We start from the raw sequence: 6109 nt of genomic DNA on the forward strand, positions 1-6109 counted from the left end.
GTATAGTCTCTAACATTGTACACTTTTAATACTGCCCCCTAACATTCTATTTTTGGGTCCCATGTCATAATTTTTTGGTCACCTTGGATCTGTTGGAAAATGTTTTATGCTGAAAGATCATTTTTAGATGTGATTTGTTCAGTGATCTGTTTTCTAATTTGGTATTCTACCAGAGGTCATATTTTAAAGGAAAAGTTTATGGTTTTGTAGGAAATTTTCAATATTGTTAGGATAATTAAAATCATTGCAATTTTATCTCTGACCATCTCCAAATGATGTGTTTTTTTTTTTTTCTGTTTTGCCTCCATGTTGGCAATACTGAACTCTCTACAAAATGTGTGTGTGTATAAATTTGCTTAAAGATATTTTTTGAGTTATCCAGGATAAAATATACTTAAAATTAATTACAGTAATTAAAATAGAGCTTTAACTAAACTTTGAAGTAGTCTTTCATGATTGAGAAAATATTATTGCCATCTAGATTTCATTAAAATCCTGAACGCTTCCTAAATACACATTATAGAGAACTAACATATTCCTATACAAAGTTAGAAAGTGCATATTAAGTATATCTGTGCATTTGCGAAAGCAGGTTTTCTTATGTTGTCATGAGCAAAAATGTAGAAGTGACAAATGCAAATTATCTTTCAAAATTATTATAGCCTGACAAGATGCCATCACAGGCAAAGCTATGAACTTCGCTTCCATTGAGAAGCAGCATAAATATGATCAGCCTACTGCTTGCAGTTGATCAAGGCAGACAGAATACCCTTGGATATGAGACTGATATATAATGTTGTCTTTATGGTCAGTGTTGCTAAGGGTTTGCCTGGTCAACCTTCTATTCACTTGAAATTATTTATTTAAATACATATTCTTTTTCCAGTTGTTATTTAGTTTTCAGCCATTTAGTGTTGTGACATAAAGTATTAAATAGAATTTATTCATCATGAATAGTATATTATTTACAACTCTGTAGTTTGTATGCTTAATTGCCACCTGTAGGGATCTGGTTTTGGTACAAGCTCTATAGAAATGCATTAAACATCAATTTTGTTTTATCTTAAATGATAGTAGTTTGCTGTGTCTTAAATAGATTAATGAATGAAATTTAATTCAGTCTTTTAAATTAGAGGAACTATGTAAGGTAATGGTGGGTCGTATATATAGTATGTTTATTGCGCTTTTCAAGGATGTATCACTCTGTTACACCTAGTTATTTTTTTTAAAAACTTTATCATTATTCTCAATCTATAATAATTATAGATATGTAATTATAAATTAATAATTTGTATACAAAAATATGGGTTTTATTTTGGGGGGAAGATACTTATTTCAAAAGAATTTTTGCTTCTGATTGTATGTAGATCTCTCCACTATTTTTTAAACAGAGGAAGAAATAAAAAATATCATTTGTTTTTAAACATTACAAAGGATAGAACATTCTTAGCAACCTGTAAAAGATGAGCAGAACAAAGGTAATGAAACATAGGATAAAAATATTTATTTGAAGTTAATATTTTTTAAATGTTTGACTAATTTTATGTTTTAATATGGTTCTTTGATTAAATATAATGATATATAATTAATTTGAATTGAAAACCCAAGTAGTACTTAGATTTTTAGAAAACCAAAGAAATATCTTTCTTAGATTCTGTTTGGGCAAAATTTAAACCATTATACTAAAAATTTTGAGAATTTCAGCATAAATGAGTATAGTATTTAAAATTGTTATTACAAAATTTTTACTTTTGCTTCCTTCTTTTCTATTGAAACTTGATTGAAATGCATGAATATAACACTTGGAAAAATTTTTTGCATGTGATTTGAGAAATGTACTTTGATTCTGACAGATAATTTCAGTGGTGGTGGGGAAACCTGAACTGATCAACGTAATTATTAGTAACTCAAAGTTCAAATGTATTTAGAAAGTATCTCTCAAAGGTAACTTCTCTAAATATTCTTGAATATAGTGTATAACTCAGAGTATTGCCTTATAACCTCACCCAATGAGTTAGCTCAATTTGCTATTATCTTTATAGCAAAACCACAATACATTTAAAAATAACAGAAATGTAGCACAATGAATTATCTGGTTGTGCCAGCTTACTCTAGTTGATTCTTTCCCCAAAGGAAACTGAACGTATTTAGTCACCCTTTAGTTGTTTAATTAAAGCCATATGATTTTAAAATTTTATATTCTTGCAATACATTTGCAATTAACAAATCTATGGTTTATTTCCATTGATATATTTTTTTAAATAAATTTTATTTTTATATTCCCCATACAATTGCAATCCTCTTATTTTGACCCCCATCCCTCCCCTCCCCACCCCTTACCCCCCATAGAGTGTCTCTGGTTCATAGTTTTTTGTTGATTTTGATTTTTACTTTCTTATAGTTATTCATTTTCCTGGTCCCTTATTTAAGTTTTCTAGATTCCTGCTATGAGTGAGGCCATCCGGTATTTTTCTTTTTCTTTCTGCCTTATTTCACTGAGCATGATCCCTTCCAGTGCCATCCATGTTGCTGCAAATTGCATGTGTTTATCTTTTTTGAATGCTGCGTAATATTCCATGGTGTATATGTACCACATCTTCTTGATTCGTCATCTATTTTTGGGCATTTGGGTTGTTTCCGAAGCTTAGCTATTGTAAACAGTGCTGCTATAAACATAGGGGTGCAGGTGCTCTTTGGAATTGATGTTTCTGTGTCCTTTGGGTAAATACCTAGGAGTGGAATTGCTGGATCATATGGAAGCTCTATGTTTAGTAGGTCCAGAAATCTCCACACAGCTCTCCATAGTGTTTGGACCAGTTTGCACTCCCATCCATTGATATATTTTAAAAATAACTTACAAGCTAAACTTTTCTAATTCAAAATAGCTTTGACTTACTTATCTTGTATGCATAATATAATGTCCCTTTTGTTATTTCTCAGCATTGATATACTTTGACACAAGTAATAAATTTACTATTTCCCCATTAATATATTTGCAATTATTTGTTTTGAAAGACTTAACACTTATTTACTGTCAAATAAATCTGTGGATATGACACAAAATTTTATGTTTTGGAATATAAATTAGTCTAAGGCCTATGGAGATTTGTTGCTTTATCTCAAGGAGTGAAAATCTAAAGATCATATAATTGGCATAAGGTTGGTTAAATTGGCAATGAAAATTCGTTAGAACTTCCTGGTACTTTAAATCAAGAGAAGATGCTGAATTATTCTCAGGTTAAACTATTGAATATTCTAACCATTAAAACACTGAAATGATTTGGACATACTCTGACATACACCCTTAATGTTCACACGTCATTGTTTCTCTGATCTACTCATTGCCAACTTTGACTCACTGTGATTTGTTTCAACCACACTGATCTCCTGCCTATTCCATGAAATACAAAATCATACTCCACTTCATCACTTATTGTTCTTCTACTTAGAACATTTTTCCCTGAGAAACATCAGATATTTGCTCAAATGTTTTCTTCTTAGTAGAGCCTGGGCTGGTCATCTAATTTAAAATTGTCCCCATTCCCTCCCTGGTGGCGCAAGGGGTTAAGACATAGCCTGAGAAGCTGTCCACAGCCTCTGCAGCGCGAGTTCAATTCCTGGCCAGACAGGGAGCAACCCACATAGCGCAGCAGACCTCTTTAAATACATCTGAAACCATGTCTGATGGTGCATGAAGGTAGTTTGCACGTTCTAATAATTTGGAATGATAGGCCTGAAACGGACCTATATAGCATCTTAAGCAGTAGCAAATATGAATGCCCTTTTCTTAATTTTAAGTGTTCTACCAAGATTACTTATATATTTATTTTTGTAAAGATTTATTTATATATGCATACAAGAAGAACTGGAGTACAGGCCAGAGGTGCAGGGGGTGAGAGGATTCACCAGAGACAGAGTAGGGAGCAGAACAGGCACTTCTACCGAAATACACTGGTGAGGGGAGAAGTGGACAAGGCAAGACAGGAGAGGTCTGTTGCACCGGTGTGGGCCAGCCAGTGATCGAACTCATGCTGCAGTGGCTGGTGAGATTATTCAGAAATTAAAAAGATGATCAAATAACCAGCAAGAGTATTCAGTAGATGGTATTTTGCTTTCACTCAAGATATGAAAAAACAATGGCTTGTCTGCCAATTACCAATTATTGTCTCTCAATTCCAAATCCACTCTTCTGTAAAAGGGGAGATAAACCATTGACCTATGTTTCCTTTGATGACTGGTATAATGACGAGCTTGGTTAGTAGAATGATGAGCTTGTTTCCCATGATGTTGGGAATCTTTCAAAAGAAAGGGCTTTTCTCTCTGGTTCTGGTGTGCCCTATAGACAGCTTTCTGCAGTACAGATGGCTTCCCGGGGGCCAGACTTCTGTAGTGCACACAGCTTCTCTATGCCTGGTCCTGTATTGCCATGGTTTCTGTGGCACCCAGCAGCCAGCAACTTTCCCTGGGAGTGATTTTATAGCAGAGTGCCTATGGTATTGACTGGTATTCTAGTGGGAAGATTACCAGCAAGTGCACTATCACAGAGTGCTCTCTGTCATCCCGTGAGTCATGGCTTCATTCTGTGACAAAACCCAGTTTCAACCCTTGAACTCTCATTGCCAGGAGTAATGGCTGTTGTTTATATCCACTATTCCTATATTGTTTAGCGTTCTCTTACCTTCTTTTTTTCCTAGCCAGTCCCTCACTACTACAATCCTATGATAGTTAATAAATCTTAATGTTATACTTTCCCTCCTCAAATTACTGTGGGGTTTATCTTTCCTAACTAGACCCAAACTGATCAAGCCTGTAATTTCTAGTCAATTATTTTAGTAATTGTCCTTGAGGAGTATTTCTAGCAGCAGGTCAAGCTATATTAACAATCATGCAGATTATAATACAAATTTAAGTGGCAATTAATGTAGAAATAATTTTTGAGAGTCTAATAGAGTCAGTATAAATACTGCTCAAAACAAAACATATACACGATGATCCGATTTTGTTAATGACTACAGAGTGCTGTATCTGTCAAAGTTAAAAACCATACAAGTAGTGCAATTTGCTTTTGCTCTTAGGTTTTTTTTTTTTTTTAAAATTATTTATTTTATTTATACAAGTACTGGGTACAGTCAGAAGCACAGGAGGGTGAAAGGATTCACCAGAGCAGGGAACAGAACATGCAGACTGACGAAATACACTGCTGAGGGGAGCAGTGAGTGCAGCAGGAGAGGTCTGCATGCCATGTGGGACCCTCACCGGTAGCTGGGGATCTAACTGGCACTGCAGAGGCTGCAGGCAGCTTCGCAGCCCAGCGCTTAACCACTGTGCCACCAGCGGAGGCCTTGCCCTTAGGTTTTTTACCCACTCTTTCCATTTGTACGTCATTCCAACAGGAGAGGAAATTTGTTCCATTGCTTGTACTCTCTAGCTCCCACACCTTTCTTTCCACAGTTCATTTCTTTTACTAAATTTGTAAACTTAATAAATAATGGTTGTAATTACTGCTAATGGAGCTTCATGAACTGTAAGGAGTAAATGAAAACAGAATATGTCTGACCGCTAGGGATTTATTCTTACATAGCTTTTATAGCAGCAAATGCATTCTTTCCTGAAATAAGAGCCTGAGTTCTGAAGTTAAATTGTTTTAATTTAAATTTCTACTCTGTTGCTGACTTTGGCATGTTAACTTCTCTAAACCTCTTCATCAGTTTTTTAAAAGATTAATTGAGTCTTTTAGTGCAGTGCCTAGTGCATAGTTCTCAATAAGTATTAGTTACTATTATTGTAGTAGTAAAAGTACAGCAGTTACTAAGTTTGGATCAAGCTGGTAGCCTCATCTGATAAACCCTATCCCTTAGAAACCACTGAAAAGATACCTAATGCCTATATAAATCGTCAAGAGCATAGAAAAGCAAGAAAACAATGTCACCAATAAATTTTGAACAAATTCTGAAAGATAGCATGTGAGATTAGGGATAAAAGGAGTCACAATTTAAATTCGGTATACTTAGGACTACTCTGGAAGTAGAATCATTCCAAGATTAAACTCGGACTATGGATTGATATTGTCTGGAGCAGTGTGGGAGGTAAGGCTGTGTATGAGGCATAA

The sequence above is a fragment of the Talpa europaea genome, assembly GCF_964194135.1.
Source record: "Talpa europaea genome assembly, chromosome: 1".
Classification (NCBI taxonomy): domain Eukaryota; kingdom Metazoa; phylum Chordata; class Mammalia; order Eulipotyphla; family Talpidae; genus Talpa; species Talpa europaea.